This window comes from Camelus ferus, chromosome 36 (assembly GCF_009834535.1).
Source record: "Camelus ferus isolate YT-003-E chromosome 36, BCGSAC_Cfer_1.0, whole genome shotgun sequence".
In the NCBI taxonomy this organism is placed as follows: domain Eukaryota; kingdom Metazoa; phylum Chordata; class Mammalia; order Artiodactyla; family Camelidae; genus Camelus; species Camelus ferus.
Window position 1 is genome coordinate 16614296 of NC_045731.1, and position 16774 is coordinate 16631069.

General features: G+C 46.7%; 1 long non-coding RNA gene across 1 annotated transcript in view; it reads left to right on the plus strand.

The window, feature by feature from the left end:
• The window catches only part of LOC116661714, a 22798-nt gene extending 7107 nt beyond the window's left edge, over positions 1-15691 (plus strand). The window contains exons 3-5 of the long non-coding RNA XR_004317618.1: positions 4151-4202; positions 9388-9547; positions 10524-15691. This is a non-coding gene — a long non-coding RNA (uncharacterized LOC116661714). The remainder of the gene's footprint in view (positions 1-4150; positions 4203-9387; positions 9548-10523) is intronic.
• The last annotated feature ends 1083 nt before the right edge of the window (positions 15692-16774 follow it).

Below are 16774 nucleotides of genomic sequence, written 5' to 3' on the forward strand. Positions count from 1 at the left end.
TCTCACAGGAACCTCTCATCTGTGTGACCTGCTGTTAGACAGCATACCTAATACTTTCACCCTTTGTCTTTGGTAAATTCTTCTACTGCCCCCACCGACCTGCCCAACCCCCTGACAAAAGGAGTATTTTATTATTGACATGTAGGATTATTGAAGCATGGTGATAATAGAAAGACCAACTTCTAGATGATTTTATTTTTGCTGGAAATTAGGTTCTCGTCTCATCACAGAAAGAATCCAGAGATGAGAGACACCAAGTTTAAGAAAGTGAAGTGAGGATTTATTAAGGAAGAGATAGTACGTTTTCAGGGGCAGAGCAGGCAGACTCAGGTGAGGAGCTGTGCTGAGTTTCTTTGGCAAGTTGGTTACATGTCAACTGAAATAAATGCACAGCCTAAAAGTTGAGGGTTATGTGTCATTCAGTGGACATTTCTGAGGATTCAAACCCCTTTAAGCCCAGATGACAGACTCTCAGATGGCTCTGAGGGACTGCTCCAACAAGGCAGGGGAGGAGCCAGGATATATGGGAGCTTCACAGCAAAGACCAGGGAGTCAGAATATTAAAGATTACTGTTACAGAAAACCAGGCATCTCAAGTTAAAGAATTTAGCACTTTTCTATGTATGGGAGGGTGCAAACGTTTGGGCTCATTGAAACCATTCCTTTGACAAGCACCCAGCTGTCTAGGGCCAGTGTCCTGTCCTTTGTTGTTCTGAGTTCCCTCAGGGGGCACCATGGTGAGTGGCTGCAGAGGCTGGGCTGCCTGCTTGTCTGCACCTTAATCTCACTGTGGGGTGGAGGGGGGTGGCGGCAGCATCTGATGACTTGATGGCTTCAGCATTCTCTGTTTACTGGTATGGCTTGCAGTATTTTTTGTTTGCAGGGTATAGAAAAGAATGGGTGGAATTTTAATCAGGGAGGAAGGGTTTGGGGTCGTATTCCCTGATTTCCATCCCAGCTCCACCTTCCCAAGAGGAGAAGGGACTTTTGTCCTTATTTAGTCTGGATCGGAAGTGTCATGGCATCAGTACACGATGGGTACTTCTGACCTGCAAGGCTCATTTTATTGTAATGAGGGCATAATGAGCAAAAGGTTACATTTGGACACTGGAGATTCCTGCCTTTTCCCACCTTTCTTTGTCTGCCTCCAGGACACTAGTCACCCCAAAATGTGTGATCTCCTGTCAGTCCTGAGATTCCTGCTTTTCTCTGTCTGCCCAAGGACCCCCATTGTTTACATGATGTGTGGTTTCCTGCATTTGGCCATCCCTCTCCTTTTTCACCTAATTCCTGCCACTTGGCCTGTGTCCGCCTTTCTCTGCTCTTATCTAGCTGTCTGCCTGCTCTGATATTACTATTGTCTTTAAATTCTTTACCAACAGGGTACTTACTCCCTTATTGTTTGCTCCCAGGTTAGACCACTCCCCACCTGCATCATATCTTTAGTGCATTGCTGAAATGGAGAAACCCATTGTGAACATTTCCATTTGTTTGAATGAACTGAAGACAAAGAGAAAGGCCCAGAGGGTAGGGGAACAAAGGAGGGGAACTCTAAAGTTATCTGCATAATAAAGCAAGTCATTGATTCCTAAGGCATGCCTGAAGGGAGAGCCATGGCCGACCTAGGAAACTGGGGAGGAGGAGGAGAATGTCTGGAAATATGGTGATGCAAACCCCCTCAGTCACTCTAAACCTTTGGGAAAGGCCTTGCGGATTGGCTTGAAGTTGGGGTGAGTGACAAATCTTGGAAGAGGGGGCAGTGAACAGAAAGCAATTTATCGTAGGAAGTAAACACCAGATATCAAGAATTCTTGAAGGCTAGGACACAGAGCCAGAGAGGCCACGAATAATGTGCAAGAATCTTGGAGCAGGTATTGGATTTCACACAGTTTCGCATAAGGAAACAGACCATTGTGGGTATTAGTGTAAAGGGACAGATTCTCGTGTCCCCTCTCGGATTCAGTGGAGGAAGAGGAAGTGGGTCCAGGATGAGTTCAGGGAAAGGAGGTGTGAAACAGACAGCTCTGTCTGGCCTCTCTAGGCCTTAGGCTCCTGGTATTTGGTCTGAGAGTAGACATGGAAGATCAGACAAAGGGATTCAAAGTGAAAGACTAACAGTTATGCAGTGTGGATTTGACTGGTGGGGCTCATGAAAACAATTTTTTAAGAACCAAACCTGGCAGATAGAACAACAGGAATCAATTTGGGGTCTTGATCTCAAACATTACTCGCAGTATGTCCTCAACAAAATTTAGCTTCATGAATTTTTTTTAATAAAGTGACCCTGATAGAAGTGAAAAGTGGTGAAAAAGGAAAAAAAAATAGGACAGAAGAACTCAAATTTACATAATTTAGAGGCAGATAGGGTCAGGCCTGAGTAAGTCCTGGAGGAATTACCGTGTGAACCAAAACAGACACTTAGTGAGCACCTATCGGATGCCAAGCACGCGAGGGACTAGAAATAAATAACCGAGTATGACTGGTCCTGGGCATTGTGGAGATTCTGTTACAGAGTATGGCTTTCTTACGTGATGTGAATCCCTCTTTTCACTTGCTTCTCTTCCAAGGCTTTCCTGACCATCCTTCAAGACTCAGATCAAATCTTACTTGCTCCATGAAACTCTATCCAACAACTCAAAAAAAAAAAAAAATTAGCTCTCTTTGTTTCTAGAGCATTCTTCCAGACTTGTATTATGCCGTTTGGCCCTCATTGCTGTTATCTGTTTCTGTGTTTGTCTTCCCTGATAGACTATGTAGAAGAAACACATTCGTGTTGTTTGGATTTGAATGTTAGATTCATGATGGCAGTACTGGATTCATTTATCTCTGAACTCAAGGGCGCTCAGTCTGCAGTGGCCGTCCTTCCCTGGACCACTTCCTGCTCTGACTAAATGTCCTAGTGGGGACACTAGACTTTTCTCCAGTGACAGGCAGCCCTTGAGAGGAGGGCTCTAGGTCGCTGTCTTCCTCTGTCTTCCAAAGCCCCAGCAAAGCGTGGCAAAGAGAGTGCGCCGGGTAAATGCTCATCTCGCTCAAACAGGTTGAAAGCTTAGCTTGTGTAATAATAGAAACTCAGAGCCAAAATTAGCATCCCATCTTGTTCCTTCTTCCTAGCTGGAGCAGAAGGGAGGTGAAAACCTGCTGTCTCAGAGCCCCAGATGGTCGGCTTCTTGCTTTCTCAGCTCATGTTTCCCCAACTGGCTAAAGAAGGTTGACCATTGGACTGGGCACAGGTAGTGAGGGGACAAGGACATGGTCTCCTGTCACGGGACCTGTGTCTGACAGAGCTTCTTCAGTGAGAGGATATCTGAAGCAGATATCCACCTTTCGCCTGGGGTAAAGTTTTTGGGTTTCAGAGACCCCCGCCAGCCCCTCTGATCACAGCCCCTCTGATGTAGGCAATGTAGTCTGTCACTCTGGATGCCGTTCCCTCAAGCCCCTGGTTTGCTCATGGCCCATTCTGCATTGAATCTTACTGCTGGGGTCCCTTAGCTGTCTCAATATTTTCTATCCATCCAGACTTCAGGAACACAGTGCAAGATCTACTGCAACCGTGGAAGCCTCATCCTCCCCAGTCGCCCCCCCTGCAAAGCTCCATTAAGCTTGAGGGATAGAGGCTGCCCTGGACACTCCTCACAAGGGAGTAGGGGCTTGGCAACAGCATCTTCCAAAAAAATCTTTTTGAAACTCTTCCCCCTTCTCTCCTCTTTAGATACTTACAGCTCTTCTGTATTCTCAGGTAAGGGGCAGAAATATTCTTTTAAATTGAGGTATAGTCAGTTTACAACGCTGAGTCAATTTTTGGCATAAAGCACAATTTTCCAGTTATACATGAACATACATATATTCATTTTCATATTCTTTTGCACCGTGAGCTACTACAAGACCTTGTATACCAATTTCCCTGTGCTCTACAGTATAATCTTGTTTATCTATTCTATATATACCTGTCAGTATCTACAAATCTCAAACTCCCAGTCTGCCCCTTCCCACCCCTCTCCCTGCTGGCAATAACAAGTTTGTATTCTATGTCTGTGAGTCTGTTTCTGTTTTATACATAAGTTCATTTGTCTTCTTCTTCGTCTTTTTTTTTTTTTTTTAGATTCCACATATGAGTGATCTCATTTGGTATTTTTCTTTCTCTTTCTAGCTTACTTCACTTAGAATGACATTCTCCAAGGACATCCATGTTGCTGCAAATGGTATTATTTTATCCTTTTTAATGGCTGAGTAGTATTCCATTGTATAAATATACCACAACTTCTTTCTCCAGTTATCTGTTGAAGGACATTTAGGCTGTTTCCATGTCTTGGCAATTGTAAATAGTGCTGCTATGAACATTGGGGTGCAGGTTTCTTTTTGAATTAGGGCTCCTTCTGGATATATGCCCAGGAGTGAGATTGCTGGGTCCTATGGTAAGTCTATTTTTAATCTTTTGAGGAATCTCCATATCGTTTTCTATAATGGCTACACCAAACTGCATTTCTACCAACAGTGTAGGAGGGTTCCCTTTTCTCCACACCCTCTCCAGCATTTGTCATTTGTGGACTTTTGAATGATGGTCATTTTGACTGGTGTGAGGTGATACCTCATTGTAGTTTTGATTTGGGGCTGGAAATTTCATTTGTGAATTCTGCACAGCGTGAGGGGCCCACACTCAGCCACTCCCAGGCCTCAGTTGAAACTGAGGCAGGAAAAGTCTCATCTAACAAATCTGTAACAGGAAGCTCTAGTATGCTGAGGTGTAAATCCAGAGATTCTCAATTCACTCACTCATTTTCTCACACAACACCTGTTCTTTGAGTCAGGAACCTGGCAACACCCCCAGGAACTGTCCAGCTTCACCGGACAGTTAAGCAGTTCCTATTGCATTCAATTTGGATTGTCTTCAAGTTATCAGTTTTTAAGGGAGGCTCCTTGGCTGGGACTAAATTCAACAGAGTATAGAAGTGGTCAAGATTGCTTCACAAACTAGGGGTGCAAATGTGGGCATATATCTCTCACTTTTCCAATGCCTGGTAAGTAACCCCCATTTATTTAGCCAAAAGTCAGCATCTCTTTGAAGTCGCCTCTCTCACCTATTTGAGATGATCTGAGAAGGTCCTCGTGTATAAGGGAGGGAGCCCTGGAAGCTTGTGTCCACTGCTGCCACTGTCCGACGCCGCCACACGGTGGCGCTGCTGAAGGTCCCGCAACCTTCCACAGTGCGGCTTTGGCGCGTGTACCCTGATAGTGGCTCAGAGTCTCTGAAGGAGGATGACCCCATTGCCTTAAAGATAACCTCAGCCAGGGGGGACTCCTCACTTGGACTCCAGAGGTTGCAGCTCGGCTGAGTTCTGCTTCCAGTTTTCTTTCACAGCCCCTGTCCAGGTGCTGGCTGGTCCCAGCATCCCCAGGGCAGGACAGGTGGCCGGGATCCCAGCAAGCCTTTGTTTTTCAACCGAAAACACAAAGTGTCCTGCTATCACCTCCCCTTCCTGGACAACGGGGCTACTTGCCAATCATCTAGAATTCGGGGGAGGGGGAGAAGAACCTTCAAGAACTCCCTACGGAATTGCAGGACGCCCTGCTCATCCCTTCCCCTTCCCGCTCCCTCAGGTTAGCAGTCTGTGGAGGCCATTTGGTTTTCTGTCAGAATCTACAGGCCAAGAAGAAGCTGTTGCTTTTCTTACTCAAGAAAGGGACTATAAAATATAATCTTTTAATCTTCTGTAGGCGTTCCTCCGATAAGTCACCCTGCCTCAAAGTAAAAGTGTGTTTCACGTGCTTTACGATCTGGAACAGTCCATGGCCCTGACCTTCAGAGCAGACTTCTGAGAGTGCATTTGAAAACAGGGCCACAGTCTGACCCCTCTGACTTAAGGAAGTGATTTTTAGATTCCAAGGGCTTGCTCATGCATGGCAATTAGTTTTTAAAGCTTCAAGAACAAAAGGCAGTCTCCATGGAGATGTGGAGCGGTGAACCCAGTGTTTGTGCTGCAGGGATGGAAGTCATGGAGTGCTGGATGTCACACTACTGACTAAGCTGGGCCTCACCTTTCCTGACTAGGAGCCAGGCACTGAGGGGAGGAGAAGGGTTCCCTGGTGAGAGGGTGAGACAACACATCCTGCAAACTGCACAGCGACAGCTGCCGTCTTTGAACATGGGCTGTATGAGAAGCATTTTGGGGGACAGTTTGCATATGTTTTTCCAGTGTTCATGATCATTCTATCTGGTGGATACCTATTACCCCCATTTTACAGATGAGGAAAGTGTAGCTCAGAGAAGTTAAGTAACCGGTTCAGTGTCACACAGCTAGTTATTAATGGAGTTGGGATTCAGATTCAGTTCTTAGGACTCTACAAATCATTCTCTTCATGTAATCCTATGTTGCTTCTCAAGAAAGGTGTTTATCTTGGAAGGTGGATGGCAAGGAAAAGGTAACTGGGAATTGATCTTGCCATATTTCAGGGTTCCTTATGAGATTTCACATTCAGACAAACAATAGCTTTGCCTGTGAGTCAACCATGAAAATTATTCTGATCTGCAGTCCCTGGCAGAAAGGGTAGTGGAAGCAAAGGGCACAGAACACATGTGACCATTTGTTTTCCTTAGTAGTGAATGGGCTTCTTGTTAAGCTGGCGTCCTCTTGTCACATTTCTGTGTCTTTGCTCCCACAGCTCCTCTGCCTGGAGTAAACTTTAGCCCCCACCTTGTTCCACCTGGAGAAAATCTGACTGTCTCCTCTGCAGAAGAAGACTTTCTCTCCCTGGTGGGTCCCCCAGCACACAGGTGGACCTCTGTCACCCGTGTCCCCATTTTCCTTGTGCAGGCACTAGTCAGCACGCATATTCAAGGCATAGTAGGCTTAGGGCTCAACACATGCTCTTTTACCCAAGACAGAAGTAGATACCTGGGGTGCTCAGAGCCCCAACCATTCAAAAACAGGGAGACATAAAGGGGGTCTGCAGAATCTCCAGACCAAAGGTGGCCAGGGCTAGGAGGTGAAGCTGGGGCCAGGAACCAGGAACCAGCAACCTGCAGAGGGTGACCGAAGCAAGTGCCAGCAAGCCGAGCTAGAAGGCGCACTGACTAGTGAGGGGCCTGCGTGTGGATGATCGGTCCTCAGGCAGCAGGTGATGGATCAGGGAGGAACCGAAGTCTGACGAACAGCATTTCTTAAGCCCAGCCAGAGGCTGCATTTGTCACAGGCAGTCATAGCAGCTGGGATTGAAGTCATAATTCTCCCAAGAACTCGTCATGCTCCTGAAACTTCTCCCCGTATTTCCCAACTGACTACTCCACCAGTTTGACCAAGCCCTGGGCCGCCTGAACTGGTAAGCCACACCGGCCATCCTGGCCAGCCACACTCTGAGCAGCACTTGCCTCTCTGGCTGCCTGTTTGCAGAGCTGGACCAAGCTGAGCCCGACACAGCGGTTCGGGTAGCTCAGCCCCCCCATCTGGGAGCCAGCCGCGACTCCTGACCATGAGTCTAATCGTGCCCGACACCCCCCTGTTTTTCCACATGTTGGGAATTTTCTTGGTTAAGCCTCCGGGCCTCCCTTATTTCTGCGTTTAATGAGCTCATTTCTTTTTCTTTTTCACCTGGCAGGTTTTAGGGCCAGTTAATGAGTGGTGGTTCTCTTTAACAGCCAAATTGGACTTAGCTCAGGGCACTTTTCTTGCCACTTCCAGTCTTCAGACCCTCAGTGTCTTTTGCAGCCTCTCCCCAACTCTGGCAGTGGCCTTCCTCAGCGTAGTTCCAGTCTGTGGAAGTTTCTGGAGTACAATGACACATAGCCTCGGGGTTTGGTTTTGTTTGGTTTTGTTTCTTCACATACCAGCCCTGGGACAGCAGTTTCAAGAGGAGCTTATCCTTTCTAAGAAGAAGCTGTTAAAGCATCAGGGAAAGTGATTCATTTTTAAATACAGAGTTTCTTCTCTGAGTTTTGTCTAAAGTTTTTGGTAGATTTTTTTGGGGGGGTGGAAGGGGGGACTGGTTATAAATTCTAGGGAGACTTGCCAGGGGCTATTTCAACCTCCTTTGTGTGAAGCTGCTGTAAAAAAGCCACCAGGAAGGAACACTAATGAAAGGGACATTGGAAGCCTTGCTTTGGGATTGGCACCCCAGGGAAACTTTCAGCCCAGAGACAGTGAGAAAGAACGTGGGGTCCGTGGCAAGGACAGGAATCTTCAGTGACTCAGCAGCTGACCCAGTGCCTGGCAGCTGCTCGGGTGGTGACGTCACAGGGGCTTTGCTGAGCTGTGTGCCACAAAAAGTCTAACCCAGAGAATCTCCTGATTCATTTGCCTACCCATCCATCCATCCATCCACCAATCTTCCATCCATCAGTCTTCTATCTATCCAGCCTTCTATCCATTCAGTAAATGAAGACTGAGAACTTACTGGGAGGCAGGCACTGGGTTAGGTACTGGGATGGCAGAAGCCATGACTGGACACAGCCCCAGTGAGTAATCACAGGTCATCTTCACATGTTTCAGAGAGTGAGGGTTCTTGCGCAGAGAGGCCAGCGGACGGCGGGGAGGCACTGCAGGATGAGCACAGAAGGCTCAGTGTGGTACGCTTGGGTCGTTCGCAGAATGGTCGTAGCTCCTTGTCTCCTGCTGGACCTCGGAAGCTTGGACACAGCACTCCTCCTCCTGAGCTCCGCTCCCCGCCGTGAGGTCAAGGCTCCCAGCCTGCTTCTGCGTGGGGTCCAGGCTGGGGGGCGACAGGGAGTCTGAGGTGCTTCCAGCCTAAGTGAGAGCCAGGGCTCCTGGGCCACTGTCACTGAGGGCAAGAACCACAGTGTCATCTGACTCCCGGCGTGCCCCAGCAAGCATCAGAGAGGGGCTCAGGTGGGGAGGCAGCTGGCCTTCATCCGCGTTGGGTTATCGGTGTATTAGTTCGCGAGCACAGCGGTAACACAGCACCACAGTCCAGGCGGCTGACACAGCAGAGGGTTGTCTTCTCACAGATCTGGAGGCTGGAGGCCCGAGGTCGGAGTGTGAGCAGGGTGGATCCCCTCCGAGGCCCCTCCCGCGGCTGCTGGTGGTCGCGCACGATCTCTGACGGCCCTTGGCCTTTGGAAGCATCACCTCAGTCTTGCCTTCATCTTCGCGCGGCACTCGGAGTGTGTGTGTGTGTGTGTGTGTGTGTGTGTGTGTGTGTGTGTGTGTGTGTGTGTGTGTCTAAGCTTTTCCTTTTAATAAGGATACAAATCACACTGGAGGAGGGCCCACTCTGACGACTTAACTAATTATATCTGCAATGACTTTATTTCCAAATAAGGCCACGTTCTAGGATACTGGGAGTTAGAATTCACTGTAGGAATCTGGGGTGCGGGGGAGCACAGCTCTGCCCACAACGCGACGTTACTGACTTTACCCTTTTTCCTGCTCTCAGCAGTGCGTATGAGGAAGCGGCCACGGCGTGGAAGCCCCGAGGGCAGCTGCAGGAGTGAAGGGCAGCCCTGCTGGGTCCTCTGCACGTCTGTGCTCAGAAACTGCAGAAACCCGAAAGGGAAGAATGCCCCCAAGCAGGCAGCTCTTCAGCGTTGACGGAGGTACCGGAGGAGAGCAGCGGGCAGGCTGCCCCTAGGATGTGCGTGATGCAACCCCTGGGACAGGAGGGAAAGGGGAGAACAGGGATCGGGGCCCAGAGTTCTGGGGGACTTCTGGGCAGTCCTGCGGGCAGAAACTGGGGCATAAGACTGCTCACAAGGGCACCTGGGGCGACTAAGTCTGTGTGAATGACTTGGTGTGTGTGGGTGCAGCCAGCCAGGGTTCACGGAGATTCCCTTAATCGCATCCTCTTTGAAACACAGATGCATTTAATTAAACATCATAATTATAGTGGGGCATTGTAATAGGGTACTTGTAGAGTTTGACAGCTAATTTTGAAAAAAAAAAATGGGGGACATTTGCCTTACCAAATATTAAAACTTAAAGTTATTGTCATCAAAAAATATGTTTTGGCACAGTGGAATAGGCTAGGTTTTGGGAAATAACACAGTATGTTTACATACTTTAAATCTGATAAAGGTGAGATTTCAAGGCAGTGGGAAAATTACGACTGATTCAAGAAATGGTGTTGACTTAACTGGCTCTCAATCTGGGGGAAAGATGGTGAGGTAGATGCCATCTCATACTGTATCCAACAATAAGTCCAGAGAGGCTTGGGTTCCAGAGCTCACTGCAAGCAAACCGATAAACACATACAGTGAGGATTTGGAAAAAATTCGTGGAAAGTTCATTTTCCAAATTTCCAAATTTTTAGAGATTGTAGTATTTTTTAGTAATTATCTATAATAAAAACAAAGATGTTTTTAATAATGGAAAAAGAAAAGGACACATGTTCTTACATATTTTTTCAAAAATTTTTTTAGGTTTTTTTTTTTTTAATTTTAGGGAGAGGTCATTAGGTTTATTTATTTATTTTTTTAATGGAGGTACTGGGGAATTGAACCCAGGACCTCATGCATGCTAAGCACATGATCTACCACTGAGCCCCTTCCCCCTTTTTCTGTTTCAAATTTTAAGGAAAAAAAGAAAAATGAAGTCAAAGGACAAACTATAGACCCAGACAAGCATCTGCAACCCACGTGAAAAGTTATTGACCCTAATTTACCCAAAGCTCACACAAATTGGTAGTGAAATGGCAAAAGGCAATCGGAATATAGGAAAAAAATATAAACAAGCAAGTCACAGAAAAGGAGATGGAGTTTTAAATGGGGTTGAGAAGGATTAGTCAGAGAAAAGTCAAATTTAATTATTTATTCATCAGATTGGCAAAAATTAGAAAGACCAGCAACATTCTGCATGCTACAGAGAATGCAGGGAAATGAGCACTTCTAGTATAAGCGCTGCTGAAGCGAGCACAGAAATGAGCACTTTTACATCTTGTGGTGGAAGTGTGAACTGCGGAGACCTCCAGGGAAAAATAACCTGACGATGTTTATAAAGTTCAAAATGTGCCCCTTGACTCAGCAGCCCCGTTTTAAGCCATCATCCCAGTAGATATAAAAGCACCAGTAGACAAGGGTGTTTATGGAAGCATTGTTTGCTGTGGCAAAATACTGGGCAACGCACCATTATCCACCAATGATAAAATGGCAGAATAAACGTGCTGCCTCCACGCTGGGGGTGTTATGTGACTGCCACAAAGGGTGAGTGAGTTAGATCCGTCTGTCAGCATACTCACCTGGAGAGGTGTTAATATACTAAGTGCAAAAGCGAGTCGTGTCCCAACGCTTTTTGTAACAAACGTTTTTTGCAAGGAGTTGAAGAAGCACACGAAGCCCAGTCCCCATGCTGCTCTGCGTCTGTGTGTGCTTGTGACAGCTTGGAGAAGCACGGCTTAGCAGCCTAGAGTGCCTCGGGGAATAGGAACAAGGGAGAGCGGTTTTTAACTCATCGTTCCTATACTTTAGGCTGTTTTGCTTTTTTGCAAGAATCATGATTTTGCTTTTTAAATTAAAAGCAATTGCATAAAGGAAACTTTCAAGGGAAAAGAGGACAAAGTGCTTACGACATTTCTGTGACTCACTGGGCCCTCAGGATAAAGCACACGCTCTTTCATGGACCCACAAGACCCCTGGCATCTGGTGTCTGCATATAGCACCAGCCTTTTTCTCTTCTTATTCTGCTCACTCTCCTCTGTTCCCCAGCTGTGCAGCTCCAGGAGCACTCTTGGCAGCACACTGCCCTCCCCACACAGCTGGATCTCGCTGCCCGTGGGAATCCCTGAGACTGGGCGAAGTGCCCGCCTAACTATTCCGACGGCTCCCTGTGCCTCTTCCCCCGGTGGTATCGCTGAAACTACCCATCTTCAAGTTTTATTCCCACTGGATATTAAGTACCAAGAGGAAGGAGTAGCTTTAGTTACGGTGTCCTCAGTGTCTTGTCTAGCTCACTGTAGGTGCTAAATACAACAAATACTTGTTGAATAAATAAAAGAAAGATGAGCAAAATGAATTCATGGCAAGCATTGGAGACACAAAGAAGAAAACGTAGTCTGTGCCCTCAAAATTGCATGGCAGAGAGACAGACATGTAAACAGCTCAGCTGTGATAGAAGATGACTGTTGTTATAAGCTACTCAAAACTTCCTGGAGAAAGTCTGGGAGATTTCACAAATGAGGAAACATTCAATCAGAGATTTAAAGGATGAATAGACATTTACCAGGAAAATAAGAGCATGAAACGACGTCTCCAGCACGAGGACCACCCCCTGCAAGGGTGCGGAGGCAGGAAAGAGCATGGCACGCCTGAGAGCCTCAAGGGATTTAGAGTTGCCTGACTATAAAGTTCAAGCTGGGGAAAGGGGTCTATGAAGGTCACACATGAGGCAGTTACACTGGGATCCGATCACGGAAGAAGGTCCCTGCTCGGCCATGCCATGAGTTTAGAGTTTACATGGGGAACCACAGAGGAAAATTTGAAGCAGGGGTGTGATATGAGAGATTTTAGGTCACAGTGACAAAGTGTGAAGTTCGGGTTAGAGTTGGGGGCAGGAAATGATATCAGATAATGGGAGACTGGCCAGAAGTGCAACAAAAACCTTCCATAACGTTCTACTGGAGAAGCAATCTGGGCTGAACCAGAGCAGAGTCCAGGCTTCCAATGAGGAGGGACTGGTGAGGTACTACGGAGGCCAAGCTGACGTGACCCAGGTGCGTGATGGGCTGCAGTTGTCAAAAGTCAAAGTGACCCCTCAGACTTCTGACTTGGCGACTTGTTTCACTTATCACAAGAAATATCAGAGGAGCAGCAGGTCTGAGAAAGTTAGAAAACAAACCCACTTGGGGCCACGCTGACAGTGCTCATTTCCTAGGACTGCTGACTTCCACAAACTTGCATGGCTTGAAACAGAAATTTATTCTCTCAAAGTTCTGGAGGCTGGAAGGCCAATCAAGATGGCAGCAGGGCATGCTCCCTCTGAAAACTGTAGAGGAGAACCCTTTCCCCTTCCTAGCTTCCTGGGGGTTGCTCTCAAGCCTCGGTGTTCCTGGGCTTGTAGCTCCCGTCTCTGCCTCTGCCATGACATGAACTTCTCCCTGCTCATGTGTGTCTCTGTCTCCATGTGACATTTTCCACTTCTTATAAGGACGCTAATCATATCTGATTAGGGCCCACCCTACTGGCATCTTCACCCAATTGTATCTGCAAAGACCTATTTCCAAATAAGGTCACATACACAGGTATGGGAGTTAGTCTTCAACACTTTATTTATTTATTTATTTATTTATTTATTTATTTATTTATTTATTTATTTATTTATTTATTTATTGAAGACACAGTTCACCCCATTGCACTGAGTTTAAAGGGTGATGGGGTCTTTGGCGGAGGTGTCCAGGAGGCTTCTAGACCGAGGGCTCAGGGGAGAGGCCTCAGCTGCGTGTATTTAATTAGAGTCTACCAGCAAAGAGACAGCACGGAGTGATCACAGCAAAGTGGCCCAAGACAGAGAAACCGTGGGGAAGTTCAAGGCTGTGGAGCTGTAAGGGCCAGAGGATCCCATACAAGAGGTGACTGAGAAGGAAGGGCCAGAGTGTGGGCGTCTGTAAGGGACTCTGTGGGTCTGGCTGTGACAGAGCAAGCCTTGGTCCGTGCTTTGCTGACTGCCGCCTGCTGGAGCGCCAGACTGTGTTTCCTGCTGCCCGGTTCTTTCACATCTGAGTCTCTCCCTGCTGTTTGACACAGCTTTTCTCCCTTGTTCAGGAAGCACTGGAGCCCTGCAGCCGCCTCCTGAAGGAGTCAGCAGGGACAGTACAAGGTGGTGTTGGGGCTGTTGCTTCCCTAAACTCAGCACTATGGTGCAGCTTTGATAAAAAAATGAAGCCAGCTTGTTCGTGTTCTGCATTTCTTCAGAAATGAGCTGACAGGTTTATAATAATGCTGAGAAATTATACTTCACTTCATCACCAGAATATTCCCATATGTCCATGAAAGTGTTGACAGTGTATACATAGGACTTCCCTTTTAATCACAACCCCCCTCCAGCCCCAGTGCCTCTAAGAGAGTCTGCAAAGCAGCTTTCAGTTCTCAGAGAAAGTTTCAGGCTTGGGCAGAATGACTCAGCCAAGGGCTTCTGAAAGCCCTTCAAATATGGTAGGACATGCTTTCCTTTAAGGCAGAGTCCTTGGCTGGTTTGTTCCCTGCAATAGTCAGCATCTGCCAGGCTCAGAGTAGATACTCAGTAGGTGTCTTCAGGCTCTGGGCAGCCTAGGGTGCAGGTAAGATGACTGTCTGCACTGGGACCAGGAAATGGCTGGCCAGCGATGTCCAGCTAGCGTGGGGCTCCCCTCCGGGTGCTGGGCGAGCAGAGCGAGGAGCCTGTAGGAGTCTTCTCTTCTCTCTGGTGGGGAGGCCACTTGTCAGTGGCCAGGCCCACTGCAGATTGGCAGTTCTGAGCCTCAGACTGCCTGTCCCAGCAAGATTCATTTTCTCTGGCTCTGGAAAATGGTAAACAATGGCCGGAGTAACTATTGCATTTTGTCAACAAAAACAATGACTGATATTTATCAAGCGCCTGCTATGGGTCAGGCTCTGTGCCAAGTGCTTTATATGCATTATCTCAGGCAACACTTGCAACATTTTATAGGGCAGGTGCTTTTTTGGTTTGTTTGGTTTTTTTTAAGAGGAGTAAGCCTTTATTTCCTTGTTTCACAAATAAAGTTGGCTGACTTGTTTGCTTTTTGGTGATTAGTCAAAGAGACCCAAGGCAGGTGCTTTTTGTATCACCATTTGAAAACAGAAGAATCAGATTTGAAATTATGAAGTCGCTTTACCCAAGTTCTCACAGCTAGAATGTGGTGTTAGTGGGGATTGAACCCAGGCTATCTGGAACTAGAGTCCACTCACTGAAGCCTTGGTACGCAGGGGTTTTGTCAGTCTCTTGTTGAAATTTCTTGTCCACTCATTGCAAGTTTTAGCTTATGAACTGCTGCCCAAGAGATTTGACAAGAATGATGTGGACAGTTGGGAGGCCCTCAGGGCAGCTGCTGTCAGGTTTTAGGAATTAGGATACAGCTTGGGCTCTGGGGAGAAAGACAGAAGCAGGTTTAACAGGAAACGCCGAGGAACCTAGCAGCCAGCGTCAGCACTGCCCCAAGAGTGCCACGTGTCTGTTGGGCTGAGCTAGGGCCGTGGACCCACAGACAGCCGCTTCGTCAACCAGCAAATCCTGCATCACAACCACTGACTGCCTCTGGGGACTGGCAGAGCCCTCAAAGGTAATCCAGTCTGACCCTTTGATTTCACTGGGGAGAAGCCTAGGGCCCAACATGCAGAGCAGATTAAAGATGGCCACAAATTCATTAACAGCTACTCCTCCCCATGAGTCTGCACAGGTTCTGTGGCTGCTTAGCTAACAGAAAGCTGCCGAAGAGACACTGTGCCAGCTTCTGGATTCAGGCTTCAAGAGACTAGCAGCTTCCAGTTCCTGCTCTGTGGACATGGACTCTGAGAACACAGCTGCCATGCTGTGAGGAAGCCCAGGCGACCCCTTCGAGACACACATGGACGAGAACTGAGGTCTCTGGCCAACAGTTTCTGGTGACAGTCAGCGTTTTTTGGCTAACTTGGAAGCAGAGCCTCTCGCTCCAGTCAAGTGTCTCCTGCCGAAAATTCATGGAACAAGAACAGCCGCCTCTGCAGAGCCCTGCCCCAAATACGGGTTTATGAGAAAATTAAATGCTTGTTGCTATCTTCAGCCACTAGTTTTGGAAAATTTTTAAAATGGAAGTATAGTTGATTTACAACGTTGTGTTAATTTCTGAGGCACAGCATAGTGATTCAGTCATACACATATATTCCTTTCCATATTCTATTCACATTTTATTATAGGTTATTACAAGATATTGAATGCAGTTCCCTGAGAGTAGTTTCCCTAAATAGTAGGACCTAGTTGTTTATATATATTTTATGTATAGCGGTTAGTATTTGCAAATCCAAAACTCCCAATCTATCCATCCCTTCCCCCTTTCTCCCCAGTTACCGCAAGTTTGTTTTCTACATCTGCAAGTCTATTTCTGTTTCGTAAATAAGTTCATTTGTGCCATTTTTTTTAAGATTCCACCTATAAGTGATATCGTAAGATATCTTTGTCTGACGTACTTCACTTAGAATGATAATCTCTAGGTCCATCCATGTTGCTGCAAATGGCATTATTTCATTTTTTATGGCGAGGTAGTATCCCATTGTATACATACCACATCTTTATCCAGTCATCTGTTGACAGACATTTAGATTTCTTCCGTGTTTTGACTATTGTAAATAGTGCTGCTATGAATATTGAGGTGCATGTACCTTTTTGAATTGGAGTTTCCTCTGGATATATGCCCAGGAGTGGGATTGCTGGATCATATAATAACTCTATTTTTAGTTTTTTAAGGACTTTCCATGCTGTTTTCCACAGTGGCTGCAGCAAACTACGTTCCCACCAACAGTGCTGGAGGGCTCCCTTTCCTCCACACCCTCTTCAGCATTTAGTGTTTGTGGACTTTTTAATGATGGCCATTCTGACTAGTGTGTGGTGACACCTCATTGTGGTTTTGATTTGCATTTCTCTGATAAATTGAGCATCTTTTCATGGACCTCTTGGCCATCCATATGTCTTCACTGGAGAAATGTCTGTTTAGGTTTTCTGCCCATTTTTTGATTGGGTAGTTTTGTTTGTTTGTTTGTTTGCTTGCTTGTTAGTTATTGAGTTGTATGAGTTCATACAATGGAAATTCAGCCATTGTCTGTTGCGTAGTTTGCAAATATTTTCTGCCATTCCATAGACTGTGT